Genomic DNA, 19,791 nt, shown 5'->3' with positions numbered 1-19,791 from the left:
GACATTGTTTTTAGTGATGCCTCAATATTTACTCTTCCCATTTAAGTATGGAAGGGAAGATAGTAATCTTAATTAGGGTCATCAAGTAGTTTGGCTCATAAGATGTATTATTTTAGCTGATTTCATATAGATTTTTGCTAGTTTCACACGCTTATCTTAGTAAAATCCATTGTTATTATAAAGCAAGGAATTGACCCTACCCTACATTCAAGTGCACCCTGAGTTCATAGGGCAGAATTACATACTAGCAGGTATGCAAACACAGACTTTTACATATGCATACTATTCAAATTCAAAACTGTTGCCTCATTATGTTACAAAGTTAAGTTTCCAAGTTGAATCACATCAAAAGTTTAGAAAAAAAAAAATCCCATACTGAACTCTGCATTTTGAACATATTTCCTAGCAAAAAATATATTATTGTTTTGAGTTGTAAAGGATGGTTTAGAAAATAAATAGGACCATCTGTGAATAATGGCATTAAAGTACCTGTTACAGCTGAAAACAAATTCCTACCATCATGTGCAGAACATATTTCATTTACAGAGATCCCTAACAACGTTTAGATGGAAGTACAGTCAGTGTCTAGAAAGCAACTGGGTCTGGGTAAGAAGTCACAAAAAAAAAGGGAAAACCTCTGTGGCACAGGAAGTCCTCTCACTTTTCAGAACGTGATTCATCATGCTGGGGAAATGGCAGGAAAGTAACCTACTACTACTTAATAGGCTTCTGCATAGCAAGTTGCTTTGAAGCAGCAGCTGCCCACAGTAAATTTCACTGACCCTTAGAGCCTTTCTCCAAGTTTTCCAACTGTTTTGTCTCCTGAGTTACAACTCAGTGTTAGGTCCAAGTCACCAGCACCTGACAAAACTCAGAAGCTCCAACAATGTGAGAATGTAAAGCTTTCAGGGATGTTGTCTTTTCCATACAACACCAGCAGAGAGACCTGATGCCATTACATTTACTAATAGAGAAACTTTTCTCCCTCTGAAACAGGGGCTATTTTAGAGTATGGCATCACACAACATGCAGGTGCACTATTACAGAATGTAAAACAAACAAAATGTTAGATTGTTGGCACAGTAATTAGCACTCTGTCATGATACCATCCTCTATATTTTACTCATCAAACCTTAAACATGTAACAGTCTAAATCTGCTGTTTACACCAAAGTGGTGAAAATAAATATTAAATGCAATTATAGAGAATGGCAGGATAGAACACCCTAACACATCAATTAATTAAGCCTTATATTAGTTATTTACTCAAGACATGCTAATCAAATGCACTCTTGCATTTTTTGCTCCAATGCCTGTGAACTCAGTGCCAGCAAATTATTTGTTCTGCCTCACTTCCTCCTTAAACCATTCCTTCTCACCAGAGTTTGTGAAACTGAAGACATTATACCACTCTCCTTCAAACAAATCCTGTCATTGTCCTCTCCTGTCCTTGTTGACATCAGGTGTCACCTTTCTTCTTGCCTCTCCTTATCTGTTTTCTTTGGAGCCTTCCTCCTCTCATTTTTCCCAGTGCTGCCTGTATGTCTCCTTCCTCTCTTCCCCTTCCAATATCCATCTGCTATGGGTTCCACACATGCCATAATATTCTCATATTTAAAAGCATACCTTTCACACTGCCACAGTCCATCCTTCTAGAACGAATAAACCACAATAAAATGAAAAATTAAAGATTTTTAAGAAGGTTCACTTCTTTTCTATAGACTTTGCAAATCAGTCACTTTTCCCCATTTTCTTGAATTTTCATTAGCTTTTCAAATGGACTAGTTAGAGAATAAAAGTCTCATTTAGCTTCAACAGTGGTGAGTAATCTAGCCTGATATAAATTCTTGGCATGCTTATGTTAGTGTTGGAGCTACAGCTACACTGTTAATGTTCAAGGTTAGGTAGTGTTAAACACCAAAAATAGAAACATGAAATACTATGGCAAGATTACCACTTGTCCTTTACACTTGCACATATTAAATGGAATGTAAATGTCCTCTTGGTTCCTTACATGAATAAAACATGGTAGGGTTCACATAATGGTAGAAAGGCTATTCATTCCAAGTTTGTCTGTCCTCAAATCACAAGATGGTGGGGTAGCAGAAGAATATTTGCCTTTCTTGGAAATTTGCCTGGGTGATTAGAAAATGAATATAAAATTAGATTAAATTGCAACCAGTGTAGAGTAGACACAAACCTGACCAAAAAAGACAGAGTCACAGTCAAGCTTTGAACTATGGATCCTTAAACTTCCTTTCTCATCAAAGAATCATAAAGAGAATTCTCAAAGAAAATAATTGATGAACAGTCTCCATCGGGAAAATGAGGATGCATGAACACAGATTAGATGGCTTACTGGAATGAAACAATCCTAATTTGGAAAAGAAAGATTACCTTTGGAAATCAATTTTCAAATCCCATTCAAAGGGATTAGCTCATGCCATTGTTGATAAGTGCAACTCGAGTAAAGAAAGCAAGTTCAGTTTTAAATGACAATACTAAGAATACCACTCAATCAAATCTCTGGCTCCTTCAGTTAAGACTCCTCAGAGAAATAAGAAGAAACTAGACAGACAATGGCAAGAAAAAACACGTATATTATTCTCTGTTTTGTAACTTGCATTCCAATTTTAAAGTTGAAAATATTACCATCCATCTTTTGTTGAAATCCTCTCTGTTATTTTTTTTTTCTTTATCTTTTTAAATAAGCCTAGCATTCAGAGTGAAATGAGGTGAATCTAACATATGGTGATTCTAGGGACAGAACAAATCATCCAAGCCTTCCAGTACTACTCAAATTTAGTGCAATATGGGAACCTCAGGAATTACACTTGTTTCTAATCAAACTGCAAACAGCATTTTGAGGACTGGTCTAAGAAGCAGATCTATTAGTTCTATGAGGAGAGGAGAGAAAAAAACAACAAACATGATACCTAGTAGGAGTTAGGGTCACAAAAAAAGCTAAAATAGAAAGTTGCAGAGTAAACATCTGCAAGTAGTGCTACTGTTGAGAGAAAAGGGAGAAGCAAATGCTCATGTAGGCCATCACCATGCAGCCTGAAACCTAAAGCAACACAATTGGCACAAGATTTTTCTTTCAAGATCAAAAGGAAGCAGCAATGCCATCTGCTGTTTGCTTTGAAAAATTGTTAGAGCAGATGTTCCCATGTGTGGACTCTCCATCCCTTCTACTAAGAAACCACTTGAAAAATAACCATGAAATAACACGGGGAAAACATCTGCATGGAATACAGAAGACCACCAGTAGCGAAGCACAGGAAAGCCAAGAGAGGAGGAGAGAAAGCTGTGGAGCAATTCAAGCACGTCTAAGACTAGGTCAGAGACAGGCACCCCGTTGTGTGGCATAACCTCCATATGTATACATATGTATAACCACTCACTGGTTGTCTTTTCCTTTCGTTACTCAGCAGGAGGAAGCCAGATTTCTCATCCATTGGACCTATGTCAGGCAAGGCCCTCTGTGTGCACAGTAAAGCCAAATACCACAAAGAATGTGCTAAAGAACCTGCATGGCGAGGCACAAGAATGACTTACTCCTTCCTCTCCCTTTCCACAGGCTTACAGCCCACCTAGCACAATAAAAACACAGTAGTGAATTTCTCACTACGGGTAGAGAAATTATGTGCTTTCCACATTTCCAAAACTGCTTTTATTTCAAAATGGTGAAATCTTCATCAATTTATACTAAATCTTCTATGTATTCTGACTAATCTTTCAACAAGTACACTACAATTACAGTCACCAACATGTTATGGTACCATCAAAATGCTATGGGAGATAAACAGAAAGAAGTCACAAGATGCACTAAATGTCTTATGTGTATCCTAGGAGTCTTAAAAGAAACACATTTACCAGTCCTATAGTATTGTTAGAGATGAATGCAAAATATATTACCAGCAATGAGACTAGCTTAAAAATATAAATAATATCGAAAGACATTCTAGATAGTTGAGAAATTTGACAGTAAAATTTGCCTGAATTTTAAAAAATGTTCATGGCAGAACATTTACAAAAAACTGAATGATTTGTACAGCATGTGATTTTAGTGAAGAAATTACACACTATGACAAGTCCTGCAAAAATCAAGAGAGTGGATGACAAGCATCATTTTAAAAAGTCTGAAGTAACAAACCTCATAAAAAAGTGAATTTTTATTGCAGAGGAGACACCAAGGAAATTGTTCATTTCTCTTGACCTTATGACCTCACATTTTAGAAGCTTACTAAGAAAATTAACTTAAATAGCACTACATAGATATTCTATGTACATGTATATAATTTGGTATTTCAAGTTGCCCTTGAAATTGTGCTGTGTAATTTCTTCACAGACAGAAGCCTGTAAAGGGAAGTGGTTTTTTTTAGAATAGCATGTTCTTCAAACTTTTTCTTAGTCTCATCTCATAACGTGTTTGCCAATGTATGTATGAATAGACCTGTTTCTTTCCTGGAGCTGTGAACAAGGTGAACATTAACATTTTTTGACCTACCACCTGTTCACTATAATTTTAGGGAAGGGATAACAATTTGTTATCTTTGTTATTAGCAGACTACTAACAGATTAGATAGTGTACAGATAACAGAGTTGTGACCTGTACACTATAATAATTTACTCCTGACTAAACTAGAATGAGTGAAGACTTTCTAAGACTGATGACTGGTAGATCTCAACTTTAGGAGTAGATAAATGTTAGGGCTTGGATGGAAATGCAGCTTGCACAGAGACATTTCCATAAAGAACCCACAGAAATTTACTGAAGATTTTAAGACATAAGAACTTTTTCTGCTGCAGCACTTCCTACTGTGCACCATTGATGAACCCCTTCAGTTATTGCAATGACAGTGTTAGATAAATACTTGGTTAAATAAGAAAACAAAAATTCCTTCATTTTTTATTTTGAAATTGCAGCCATCAGGATTGCTTGAATTGACCATCAAGAGAGTCAGTAGTTCAGCTATTCTTCTGCTTGAACAGGGGCAGGAAGCTCTGGCGATCTCAGACTGCTCTCTGAGATGCAGATACGAGCCTGTTTCAAGGCATGGTCATTAAGATTCCAAGAATGCACTATTACATCCCTACAGCAAAGTCAAACACTGGATGTGTTTGAGGAAATGCCACAAAGAGGACTGGGTTGGTTCCCTCTCTCCTTTCCCTTCCCCCCTTCCCCCTTTCCCCCCTCCTTTCCCAAATGAACACTTTCTAACATGCCCTGGGAGCCTTCTAGTGCAAATTAGCAATATTCTCCCCTTTCACCACCACACTGGAAAAAATGCCAAATACAGAAGGTATCATGTATTATTCCAGGAAAGAGGTAGATCCCAAAAAGACTGAAGGATCTGCTTGAAGAATGCTTCTATTCTCAACAGACTAAACTAAGAAAAAAAGCAGCTATATGAGAGATGCTGGCACTTTACTACATGTTTACTTATGTTTCAGATGGCTGCTGTCTCTGAGTTCGTCAAAGACCAGACACATATGTGAGCCAGTCCTTCAAATAACAGCAGAAGACAGAACGTGTGCAAACGTGTATCTAACCAACAAGATAAAACAGAGGTGGATATATAATGAGTTATCATACATTTATTCTTTCTGCAAATGACTTTTGGTTTCTTTTTCACTTCTCTTGCTCTTTCTCTCTTTTCTTTCTATTTCTCCCCATTTCTAGTGACTCAAAAGAAAAATGAATCAGATTTACAATAGGCCACTATAAATATTTGTGAGAAAGCAAGAATTTCCTATTTATATATCCAGAGTCTGGTACCCTGATAATTCAAAATACAAGCTCCTTTCTTAATCTTATTTGAAGGTTGTGTTATCACTCATAGATCAGAAGTCAGTGGATTGATTACAGGCAGTAAGACCCAGCAGTATACTCAAAGGTAAGGATACTCAACAATAGCTCCTACTAATATCCTCTGAGACACCAAACACACATAAAAGTACTGTATCTGCCATCTAAATGAATGAAATTCAGTAATTAAAAATTATTCTGTCAAATTTTGCCAATCTGTGTTTTCTGAAACTAGAAATTTTACATGGGCAAAACTAAATCTTCAAATTATCTGCACGTTTAATGCTTAGAAGTTTTATATTTTACTAGGAAATTACAGTAAGACAGAACCTTACAAAGGCACACAATAATTTTTTGTTTTCTGTAATTCTATTAAGACTTTCAGACAAAAAAAGTGCAGCATTATTTCTGTGAACAACCACAGCTGAACAGTATTTTGTCTTGTATTACCCATTGGTTTCATATACCTGTGCACTATACAATCTCAAAATAAAACTACATGGAGATTATAACAAGTTGCTCTGACCAATTCATACAGCTGTGTCTTATACTGTAATTTAAGCATATAATGACTTTTCTGGATTAATGTACTACTTTCACTTGTGAGGTTGAAGTTGTACCTGTAGTATATATTAGGTTTGCTTCAGGTGGGTATAAGAGATTAAAAAAAAAAAAAAGGCTTTGTTCCAGGAGATATTCTTACTGGGAAAATATCACAAAAAGACAATTATTTTTTTCGGGGATAGAGCTGCATAAAACTACTGCCACTACCTTATCAGTGACTGCCTCTATCCTGTAGGATATCCTGTAGGAAAACTATCTCTCTCTGCAAAGGATTCTAGAAGTGACACATGTATGTGTTATCAGGAGGAGCAGAATAACTGATTTCCAATGTTTGCTGTCTGTGTGACAGTCCCTAAGTACAAGCAAAAATGTTGCTGTTTCAAACTGCAGAAAAAGTAAGTAATAAACCAATGTTATGGGGCAAATTTCAATACTATTGATGAAGTGAGACATTCACATTTAAAAAAGCATTATTTGGCATGCACCTAATGCTTTTATTGCTTCAACTTTATACTTTCCACTGTTGATTCAAAACTTCAAGCAGGTCCAGGAATGACCATTTTCCAGGAAGGATCATCTTTTTCTTCCATTTACTTGGGGTGATGCATAATGATAACTTACATGTTTTACAAGCTGGAAGCATCATTGAAAATGAAACACAAGTTGATTCTGATTCAGACAAATTTCATTGATACGCACAGTTTTTGTAAAATATTCTGTCTCCACACCCCTATTTTCTCTAAGAAATGCTGTTATATAGGCTCAGTTCTTCCCCTGAGTCATTAATCTCAGAGACTTCAGCTGGGAATCTCAAACTGTGAAGCAGCTGTCAATGCTTAGAAGGAAATGTGAGCAGCCAGAATGAACACTGGAGCTGTTGCCTGCTTGTTGCTGCCATTGTGCAACAACACTCATCAGTCTACAAAACCAGAAATGCACATTTAGAGCCCCCTAAAGTGATTAAAACAGCTGTTAGATTTAGGGACTTTTCTGCTCATAAATATTCAATATTTTCATTTAAAGGCTGTTTTTAATGAAAATGTCCTAAACTGTAGAAATTAAAAAAAAAAAAAAAAAAAAAAAGGCAACTAATTCTTTTCTTTCTTATAACACTTGTAATTGTCTGTCTCAATCAGAAAAGGGATTTCTTCAACCTCTCTAAAAATACAGAAAAAAATCAATAAAAAATCAAAAAATGTTCTCTGTTTTTAAGGAGAAATGGTATATTTTTGCATTACATTTTATCTTCAGTAACTTATAAATCAAAAGAAAGAAAAGCAGCTGTTTTGAAGCTCTGATTTGTATCTTTATCGTAGCCCAACTTGCATGTACAATAAGAAGATATGTGAGGATGTTGACTGTTCTTATGATCTTAGACCCAGACCACATATTTCTATGCAATATTTTACCAGGAAATTCATCATACATTGGGCACTGAAATGCAGTAACATAAATTCGCGTTCAATTAAACTGGCCACATATTGCCTGTATTGTTCCTTATCCTTGAAGGCTGCCAAAGGAGGTAGAGAATACTGGACTATACCCAGGACTTTAAATTCATGAGAATTTATGTTTGTGAAACAGCATGCTCCTTGGGCCTATAAGCAAGAGATAGACAAGGAAGCAGAATTAGAAGCCAACACACTGTGAGCAGTTGATGAATGTGTCTAGCTTTGTAAAGAGTCACATCTGGTATTATAACTCTTTGCCTTTCCAAGTTTGGAAACTGAAAACATATAGTCTTCTTAAGAATTTTGATTGCAAAAACCCCAAAACTTTGACGCACAAACCTTTGAAAACATGCTTCATACAGGAAGCATTGCTAGCTTAGTAGCTGAGTCAGAGATTTAATGATAAGTATGATGAAGCTTGGTAAGCAAGCAATATTGCCTTCTCTTGACACTTTCCAATACCAAGACAGTCCTGGAAATAACTAAAGTGTTATTAGATTTTCCCTATTTTCCTCTTCCTGTCTACTTCTGAAGATGTTTTGTAGTTGCTGCTGGTAGTAAGAAGCTTAGCAAAACAAGAATAGAAAGGAGGATTTAAAAGAAGGAATCAGATGCCACTGGCTAATATTGATATAGAAGTTAAGAATCCAAAAAGAGAACCATTTGAAAATAACTGTATACTGATGTAGCAAAGCCAATTATCTTCAAATGATTATCTGTGAGTCAATCAGCTACAAATTCACAGAGGTATTATTTCCTAATTTTACAAGAAAATGATGTAATGATTAATTTTGTTATTTTAGGGACTGAAAGGATTCACATCTAAGAGGTACTGCCCTGTTTACACAAAACAACTTTTTTGTTTTCTGAAAAAAGTGACTCACCCACAGATACACCTTTACCATGATATACAAAGTAGTATCAGAAGACACTGAAGGTTGTCTTGTTTGTAGGAGAGAGGAAAAGATAGTCTTCTAATGACCTCAGAAGAGCAAAGGTAACCTTGCCTTGGAATAATGACTGTATTCTTCTCTTTATTCTCTTCATACCTGTTTCATAAGTTTTGTTCCTACCTTAAACTGTCAGTCAAAGGAGTTGAAGAAAAAAATGAGGAAATTTTCGAAATGGAATGCATTTTAATAAAATACAGCATTCCCCTTCTAGCTCTCAGAAAAGGTGACAACTTCTGTCTAACATGCAATTTATATGCCAAAGTTTGAAGCAAAAACATCTGCATAGAAAATTCCTGCTGAAACAAAGAAACTAATCATTTTCTCAGAGCAGAAAAAATGTATTCACTTGTCCAAAGCTCTGAACATTAGCTTTATTTCTATGCACCAAAAGATGCCATTAACAAAATATTTGGAATGCTATCAGAGTTTAGCTTTCAATTCAAGTCTTTTCTAATAGTCGTAACTATAAGTGGGGATAACACCCATAACTTTGAAAGTTATACTTTGAAAAAGCTTTTACAGATGTATGCTTTCAAATTAGATTTTGTGTAGGGAATTTACTCGGAGCGCCTTTCCATACGAACAACAGTGAGCCTGCTGAACACATTCAGAATACAAGTCTGCACCCAGAACCACCAAACTCAAAACTGCTGTGAACAAGTCTGATCTATATAATAATTTTGTCTTCCTTTATGAGTGTTGGCAAAATTGATTTTCTCTATGGCCATTGTATGGTTCTGCAAAGTGCATAAAAGCCAGTGTTGAGGATGAACTCTGAAACAAGGTTTACAAATGATGATGAATCTTTGACAATAACAGCAGTTAAACAGGCAAACAAATAACAAAGCGTAGTTCATGAGGAGGAAATTTTTATGGTATGTATGTATATATACTAGACTTTTAGGTACTTTTCGAGATTTACTGGATCAGCATAGTCTAATCAAGAGCTATTGAGAATTCCCCAATTATTCCTCCCCTGTATTCACAGGAAATACTGGATGCATATCATCTGTCATAATGGACTCTGCATGTCTTTGCAGTATATCTAGTTTGGCCTTCTGGCATTTTTCTCCATCTCATTTGATTAATGAATGGCCTCCTGAGTCATAAAAAACATTGTGTATTAGGAGTCTTACACTGATCTTGTCCATGGCAGGGGGTTTGGAATAAGATGATATTTAAGATCCGTTTCAACCAAAACCATTCTATGATTTTATGATCTTATTGCCCTTTGCACAACACTGAACCTTATGACATGGATGCAGATAAAAGAGGCAGCTTGAACCTACCAAATTCACATCTACCATATCCAAAATTTTTTCATCAATGGTTAAACTCCCACTGAAATTTCAACCTTTTTTGGAATACCAAACTTCAATGTCACTGTCCTGCAGTATCCCCAAGATAGCATTCTTCAAAAAAAAAGTGATGGCTGTCCCTGTCCGATGTCTTCAACATTTTGGAAATCAGCTTACTGTTCTGAAAAGTGACTTGATTAACAGTGTGGGTCCCTTCATAAATGCTAGTTTTTCACAGCCAAACTCAAACACAACAGTATGCTTTTACAGGTGTCTTGTTTGTGGTTTTGTATGTTTTTGTCAAATTGTACAGTACAGACATAAAATGTAAGGGACAGTGATTCTCAGGTTCACTGAAGACAGTTTATTGAGATATAAATATCAATATGGTTTATTATTTATGGATTTCAAATCATTCACAGTTTGTCTTTCAATCATTTTGATAGTCAAAAGTGTTTCACAAAGCACGGAAAACCACTAAAATCCATTAAATCAAGTTAATTGTAATATCACTCTTTTGTTGGTGGATATATCATTTATCTCTTTGACTTACTTAACAGAGGCCTCTCCTTTTCACTAAGCGCTATATTCCCAAACAATGCCAAAACAAAAAGAATCCTCAAAGAAAGCAGAATTCTGTTTACTGGAATATCTACATGTCTCTAATTTTAATAAAGTCTACTTAGGCCCTACTTATGATAATTTTAATATTTTAATTTTTGCCTAATAATAATTTCCTTAATATATAAGACCTTTCATTCAACATAGAACGAACAAAGAAAAGGATACGTCCTCAGACATAGCTTTTCAACAACCTTCATCAGAATGCCTTATAAACAATAAATGAAGGGATTTTTAGAAAAAATCCTGAGAGAATGAATAATTATTCCTTTTGCTTCTGAAAAACATTTTGCCCAAGGTTAGATAGAGGGATTTTGAAAGTATGGGAAACTAAATACAGAGTTCCTGAATCTCTGTCTTAGGACTTTAACTACAAATCTTCTTGCATGGGTACTGACTACAAAGTGTCAGCATGACTGACAATAAGCTTCAGTACTTGATGATCCATCTAAACTTCTTTTCTAAAGTAAGTAACTTCTAAAAATACATAAATAAAAATATTTTAAAGAGTAAATAACATCTACCTCTATGACAAGAGAATGCAAATTGGCAATTTTTGTATGAAAACATGCTGTAATGAACAATTACAAAAATGGAAAACTAGTTAGTGGCAGTCACAGACTCTAATGGACAGTAAGTATCACCAGAAAAAATTTGATAGCAACTTTAAAGAATAGGCAGATTTCCTGCAGTGCTTGACAGTAGGGATAATCTAAACAGAATTTTCATTATGTTCCAAGCTTGATATTTTTGAGAGAGGGAAATAATTAAAATAAGAGAAGGAACATTTTAACAATTTCCACAGAATAAAAATTCAAGAGAAAAAATATCAAGACTACTAATCTTTCTTTCTATAATGTCAAATTTTCCTTCTGGCAGTATTGAGATAGTCAGTTTTCCAAGATTAAAAAAATTAATTTCCTAGCATGCCAATTATAATATTTTTAAAACATAAAACACATTGTGATATCAAACATAATGTTACAAGCTGAAATAAATGTTATACATAAATATTGAAAACATAGTCACAATTCCAGACAAAAGCATTGAAATAAAACATTTTATGATATCAAACACCCACATTTTTGAAATTCATTTAGAAAAGTGTTGGAATAATTTCTTTTCTTATTATTGAGAAGTTATCAAAATAAGTTGCTCCCACAAAACATTTTATTGCACCAAAACTGCGTTTTTATCTTTTCCAAGGAAATCTGTTCCGTTAAAAATATTTTAACCAGTCTGGAAACAGATGAGTTCATGTAATCTGCTGGAATGTGTTACAGAGCCTACAGAAGGTTTGAACAATTAGTTCCTGCAGCTGGGAAGCCTTGGCTCTTCAATTAGTGCCTAATAGTTGTGGAGTTTTGTTTCCACTCCTTGAATAACAACAGAACGATCAAGATGTTGGTCTATCATGTACATCCAAGAACACAAGAATGACTGAGTCATATACTGAAAGCACACAAGCATCAACCATAGAAAGGAAATGCATGCAAAGGCTGCCCCAAAAAGTCTCCTGCATAGATATTAAGGCAGAACAGGGCCATTTCAAATCTGTGTGGTTGCTTTCTCTAAAGGAGATTTATTAGATTTCTAAATCTAATCAACATCCAGCATGAGTAGTGTTAGCAGCCACATATTCTCTCTTCATTCTGTAAATACTGAGGCAAAGAAGAGAAGCCAGCTCAATTAAATGCTTCCATCAAAAACGAGTTACATTTACTGCTCCTTCTGCAGCTCATCTGTGGAATAAATTAAATTTCTTTAAGTCTGAAGTTTGTTTGGTCTTTAAACATACTTGCCCAAAGATACTGCTAAATAATTTCATTGGCCTTTGTCTCAACACCTTTCATCTGTGCAGCAGCCAAATCTCCTGTGTCAACCTGTAGAGCTCAGGCATTAATAAACTGTTGCCTTTACTTTAGTTGATTTGGAAGTAACTTATTTCATCAGAGGTGAATTCCCTTAGTGTGAGTTGGTACTAAGACACAGTGTGTGCTAGGATGTGAGGACTGACATCAGCAAAGCAGACCACCTGTGTATTTTTTCCTTTGCGTGATTATTATTATTATGCATACATGCTTGGTTTTTCATTTAGCTCTTTAGTTTAATGTTTACTTGATCCTACAAGAACAAATTACAGAATATTTGCCTATATGTGAACATTTGGCAAGGCATATTTTTCTAAATAAGACATTGTTCTATTCTCACGATTCATATAAAAGATCTCATACTATTGTGGACATTTAAGAGTTATCCAGGAAAATACCTAACTACACAAAAATGTCTGCTTTAATTTATTGATTCATTTTGGACCATCATGGGAAACTTAGGGCCTAAAAATATCTTACCCATAGGCTTTATGTTCGCATTTCATATGTACTGGGAATGACTGACTGTACTAGAGGCCCTTGGTACCTGTTGCTGAAGTTTCTGTACTCAGTATTTTTCTTGGATTGGACTCGCAGCCAACTGGTTGTAATTGACCCTCTACTGGGACAAGTTAGGATAAGAACATATGCCTTTCCTTAAAAAGAGAGAGAGAAAAAGAGAAGGAGAAAGGGAGAGAGAAAGAGAAATATCACCAGTATTTATTTTAAGTTGCCTTCATTTCCAACTTTTCTGGCAGAATGTCAAGCTTCTGTCATAATGCAGAACTCCAGCTAAAGCAGCTTCTGGAAAAAAAGACTACATGAGGAATTCTACCTAAGTAAAATATAAAATTTAAGAATGAAGCAGCAGAGTTATTTCTGCAGGGTAGACAGTCCACTTGAAATTGCCATAAGATTTCTGCATATGAAATGCCAGGCTGGCATCTCTCTTTAGGGCAGTCATTAGTCAATTTGTCATACTTCATGCAAACATAAATTACTAAATTATAACTACAAATATGAAAGCCTCCAATAGTCCTTTACCTCAGGCCAACTATTTCTAGGCTAAACAAACTTGACACCAGGCTTCAGCAGCAATTGTAACAATTCCATGAGGAACTCAAGGGAATTACTGGCTGTACTGTATGGAAATATGCAAATCCTATCTAATTTTTAGCCTATGAAAAAGGAACTTTATTTTTACTAAAGTTTTGCATGCAGAAAAACACATTAAAAAACAAAGCTAGTGTCTTTGCATAAATCTTTCATGCAACACATAAAGCTTTAGTGCATGTAACTGGAAATTATCACCATCTTATCTTCATTGGTGAGCTCACATCAGGCTAGCTTTATTCTCATTTTTGGCATATAAAGCACCTCTGAAATCACCAGTCCATTCCTAATGGAACTCAGCATCCCTTTGCTCCTGTCCCAGTGCCTAAATACAAGTAAACCTACTGGAAATCCTCCTTTTCTTCTTTAGACATATGCAAAGGTTTTCTGTTTTGAAAATTTCCATGCATAAATCTCTTCCTACTAAAAAATATTAATATTTCACATTTTCATATCCAAATTTAAACACTAAGTTGCAAAACACTGACTGATGAAGTCTAGTCTGTCCTCAGACAGGTGATATTCCTTAATTAGGCATTGAAATGCTCCAGCCTTTATGAGAAAGTACCACAATGGGGAACAGCCTACACAACCATAGATTCCTGTGGTATCTTTAATAAATACAAATATTTGGTGGCACTACTAGGCTACGGTATCTCAGTATCTGCTAATGCTAGATTAGGACACTGACGCTACATTTAACAGATAATTTAACCTCTCCCATTCATATCCACAACTCCCAAAACAAAAGCCACACATTCCTGACTGACATTTCAACCTCAACAGCAGCTTTGTTTCCAACAGAGGTGTGCCCTTCTACAAGTCACTAATCAGAGCATTAAAACCAGCACAATCCTTAGCTTAGACAGTATTCATAACAGTTAAATATAAACTACTGAATCTATAGTAACGTCATATAGACTCAGAACAAAGAGCAGGTATATGAAACCTAATGTTTTCTAGCTGGATGGAAATAGATGTTCCTTCTTAGGTGGTAAATAGCTGTTCAGCAGCTGTGCGTCCCAAAAGGCAAGACAAGGAAAGGCCTTTTCCGCAAGGAAAAAGCAGTAGTTGTGTTCCAAGAACATGCTTCTTACCCTCCTGTACACTGCTCACTTCATGTCTCTCAGCCCTCCCACTCCTCTGGCCCTAGCTGCATTTCTGGGCCCATAGGAGCTGTAATGGACTTACAAGCTATGTAATTGCTCTGGGTGATTTCATCATCAGCGTCTGCCCAGCCTCGGGCCAGGAGGAGGTAATATTAGACAACAACAGAGCATCTGTTCAGTTTTATTTTAACATACCAGCCAGTCATGGAAAAAACCAGTTTTCCTAGTTGTTGGTATGAACACCAGGATGGCATTATTGTGGATGCCCATGAGCTACACTGCCACCCGTGACAGCAGGTACAACTGGAGTCTCTGGATGTATGCATAACAAAACTGGTCTCAGCTGTCTTGCAGTCTTAGCTCAGGTATCCACCCATTCACCATCAAAAGAAAATTACCTCCTGACACACAAGTAGTTCTGCAGAGAAATTCCTGGATAGTTCATGGGCATTCCTCCTTTACAGAAGAAAAAAATATAGACCCCATACTACTTTTTACATTGTTGGCAGGTGAAGATAATCTGAAAAAATATTAAATTATGCAGAATGAGAAAAGTTTTCTTTATGTCTCTCTGTTTCTTTTTTTAAAGCAGAAACTTAACCTCTCCTATGGATTTAATGCCATAAACTGTTGCAGCCAAGATGTTTATAAAAGACATGTTATCAAAACTGGAATCATCAAGAAATTGTATCAGAAGACACTGTTTATGTACAATTATGCCACTCTTTCCTTTTCCCCCCGCCTCTTTTTCTTTCCCTCTTTTTGTTTCCTTTGCATAGATCCACTTAATTCCATCTCTTCGTGTGGGCAAAAGCTGACAGTTGCATGACAAGGAATGTTTCCCTTTATAAAAGCCTACTTCCTCTCTGTGTAGTTTTAGCCTCATTGAAATGTTTCCTATTAAGCTCAATCAAGGCAGCAATTATCTAATTACTCACTTATGCTTTTCCAGTCAAAAATTGTACAACCAAGCATATTAGAGGGCTGCATACATGTTTATTATTGTTTTTATATGTCCCTGTTTAGGTTTAAGAAGCAATCAAATATTTTTACAGTACTTTTGTACTGCCTCTAAGTCTGTTTGCTACAATTTTCTACTACAGCAGGTCACAAAACTTTTCAAAAACCACACAAAACCACTTCTATGCCTCCTACCAATTCCACAGTAGGTAGATGGTAATTTCAGAATCAAGTTACAAACCCATTTCATACCAATAGGCTTTGCATATATAAATTTGTAAAGAAAACATGATCCAAGGGAACTTTTAGGTCTTCTAAAATGCACCACACTTATGACAAAACTCAAATGAAAGTGGATTTCACAAGGCCTCCAAAAAACCCACATCTTCTATACCTAGATGTTTTCTTTAGAAGGATCCTTGGAATCAAGTCTCAATGACGCAGGTGGTTCATATTCTTCAAATGAGATATACAATGAACTTATTGCCATAAAGAAACATTGTTGGCAGCCAACCAACAATGACTAGGTTTTTCCTAAAGCACAACAGAAATTATACTACATAAATGTACACCATGCCGGTCTTGGTTGGACACCAAGTTCTTGCTCTATATGTAGACTACTATAATTTTGTCATTTCTCTGAAAAATACTTCTTTATCGATAAATTATTTTTTAAATACAGAAGTTTTTAATGCATGATGCTTTGTTTTAGAATGCCTAAAAACCTTCTTCCTCTTAAAGGCATGAACAGAATTGTATTAAAACATCTTCACACAATCTTTAGACCATGCAATACTTAATGACTTGAATTCATTTTAGTGATTATCTTTTTGAAACTGACTTGTGAATTTGGACACCGCACCACATAACCTAACACACCATATAGTAATAGCTACATTTTCAAAATGGTGCTGAGCAATCATCCATTGAAACCTAGACCTTTTTTCCTACCCCACTTTAAGAACTCAAAACCTATGACTCTTTTTCAATGGCACTTGAATTGCATAGTTTGGATCATGAACATTTAAAGCTCCATTTGAAGTCTAGAAAGTTCTTCCCAGGTCCAAAGCAATCTTGCATTCTAACTGAGCTGTCTCAGAGTGGTTCTTCCAACATGGTTTTAGCTATAAAACACAATACTCCTTCAGTAGCCTCATGCTGGTTGGTTTTCATACTGAAACCTCTGTTCTGTGAGACAAGTTACAGCAGAAACATCGCCACAGAAAACTTCTGATCTATATTGCAGAAATACCACAGCTTTGACTCTTCACATAAGGTTTCCTGCAAAGCATAACAAGGATGACTGAAAAATTCCCTTTGATTTCATAAACAAAAGGCTAGGTCTTTTTATAACACTTACCAGTGTAAGAATAAAAGGACAGGACACACCAGCTAAAAGCTTGCTGCTTCCCCCACACAGTGCCTAGAAGGGCACAAGACCCACCTATAATCTCACCTTCTTGTCCGTACTGGGGAGACACTGTGTTCATGCGTAAGAGAACAGCAGCGTTCTCTGTGACAAGCAAACCTAGGCCTTCCTGCAGGGATTCTGCAGGAACATAACCCAGTTCAAGCCCATTCACCCTTTTCCTCCTTCTCAGGACACAGACAGATCGTACCTATCAAAGACGACTTGTTGTTTCTTTAAAGTTTCAAGTTACTTTATCAATAAAGACTGGTTAAAATTCATGGGAGTATTTAACCATTTTATATACGAAGAAGCAACAAGTACCAAACATTAAACATTTAATGAAGACAAAATTACTTATCAGTCAGGGTGTAAGAATTAATGTTGCAGAACATGAATCTAGAATTACAATTGCATTATCCTCTGTGCATGAGACATGCTACATGTACATGGTTTTAAAGCACACACACGCAGTGAGTCTGGAAACACTTAGCAGTGACAGCCCGCACTGCCGTGTAGGAAACATCTTTAATTTCTAGACCCAAGACATCTGGGACAAAAGTAGAACTAAATTGTGTTCATCATATGGCTGCCCTTTATTAAGTTGCAGACTATAATACTTTTTTCTCATCAAGTTTTGAACATATCCTGTTGTCTAGTTTTTAATGTGAAAAGTTTCATTCTTAGGAGAAAGGATAATTTTACAGAAAAAATAAGGAATTTCAGGCTTATGTTGTCATAGCTAGAATGTAAATGGATACTTATACAGTATTTCATAAATTCATGAAACGCACTGTTTTTCCCACCACCTGACTGTGATGTTGTTTCATATACATTATCAACAAAAATACAGCTGCCTGGAGTTTCTGGAAGATATATGTACAGAGCACACACTCGCACCCCATATACATGAAGGTAATATCCACGTGAAAAATTGGAGAGGTATGTAATACCCATGGCTGCATCACCAGCCCACTAATCCAGCTCCCTGGGAGTTACTCTAACATTCCAAAATACTGAGCAGCTTCAAACAGTTGCCACTGAAAGGAAAAATATTAAAAAGGAAAGAAAAAGAAGGAAAACAGCCCTAAACCTCCAAACATGACAGTGAAATACTTCTTTTCATTTTCTGCTACAGCTCTACAAAATATTTCCCTAAATTAAACCATGAGCTGCCTCAATCTGAACAACAAGATAAACAAAGCCAATTTTAACTGAATTTTTAACTTCTACCTTTAGAAGTGATACACCAAAATCCAGCCCTTTTCATGATGGAGTTTAACATTAGAAAGGTATTGACTAAAAAGATTTATTCTAATAACTGCAGCTACGATGAACAGTTCCAATTTTAAAAAGCTTTGAAAGAGTCCAAATTCCCAACATCCCAGTGAAATGATTGCTATATCCTTAAGAATGAGCACAAAAAACCAGTCAAGCTGCACAGAGATTTTAATTCTAATTTTAAATCCCCCAATCCTACTATGGTATTACAATATAACTTTCAGGGCAAAATTGCTGTAATTACAGCAAAAATATGTTCCATGTAGATTTTTACATTACAAGAGAAAGATGTTCTTAATATCTGTATCTTTATTAGGGCTTTTCAATGATAGAATACTTCTTGTTGCCACCAATAATAATCTGGATGGCACAGAACACGGTAAGATACAGAAAACTTCGTAGAGGATTTTGAATAATGATGCATAAAAATGTTTAATCTCATAGAACTCTACGGCATTAGTGTAGTTCCCTGTATAAATGAATAAGTCTGTAGAGCAGGTACACCTCAGCTTTAATAAGCTGTGGTCCCTATATTAGATGTTATCCACAAGAAGTTTTTACAGTGGTGCTCACTACTTCCGGTCTACACAGTAATATCAAGTCCTTTAAACAGCTCATAGATGTAACACAATGACCAGATGAGTGGTGCTGAATTCCAGTTTCAACTGTAAGGAAGGTAGATGTTCCAGCAGAGAAGTCATCAGCCAAGAAGACTATTTTCTGAATTGTTCATTCTTCTGTCAATAAGCTATTTGGATGATTTAAAACATGTTCTACGTTTCTGAAGTATAAGCTAACCCCAATACTCTTGACTCTCGATTTGGGCCCAATACAGCTGCCACAAGAATAAGAATATTTTATTCACTGTTGGGGTTGTCAAACACTGAATAGACTGCCCAGATCAGCTGTGGAATCTTGGACTTCAGAGAGATGGCAACTCAACTGCCTGAGCAGTCTTATCTGGCTTTGACCTGCTTTAAGTTGGACCAGATCACCTCTTTATTACTGGAATTATACAGTCATGTGAGTGCTAACTGTAATAGCAATATTATTAACAACTAACTGAGTCTGCAAGACAAAAATCTGCCCATTATATGTACACTAAACAAACTAAAACATCTCAAAATTTACCATGAATATTTACACCAAGTAGAAAGTTGAATGTTTTGATTACACCTCTGTTTAGATTTCCTTGGTCCTATAAATAGAGATATGCCATGACTATGAGCCAGATTAAGATGGGAATTGATTCCATCTCATTAAACAGTTTAAATATTCTTTGAATGAGGATATTTTTTTTAATTTTAAAAGTTTAATTCAATTATAGTGATTACTTGTATATGCAGAACAA

The 19,791-nt window shown here is 35.8% G+C and overlaps 1 protein-coding gene across 3 annotated transcripts in view; it reads right to left on the bottom strand.

Moving 5' to 3' along the window:
* The window catches only part of SLC25A21 (solute carrier family 25 member 21), a 233,069-nt gene that overhangs the window by 142,645 nt on the left and 70,633 nt on the right, over positions 1-19,791 (bottom strand). The window lies entirely within an intron of this gene.

The sequence above is a fragment of the Zosterops lateralis genome (genome assembly GCF_965231275.1).
Source record: "Zosterops lateralis genome assembly, chromosome: 6".
Classification (NCBI taxonomy): Eukaryota; Metazoa; Chordata; class Aves; order Passeriformes; family Zosteropidae; genus Zosterops; species Zosterops lateralis.
This window is presented reverse-complemented; position numbering and strand designations above follow the sequence as displayed.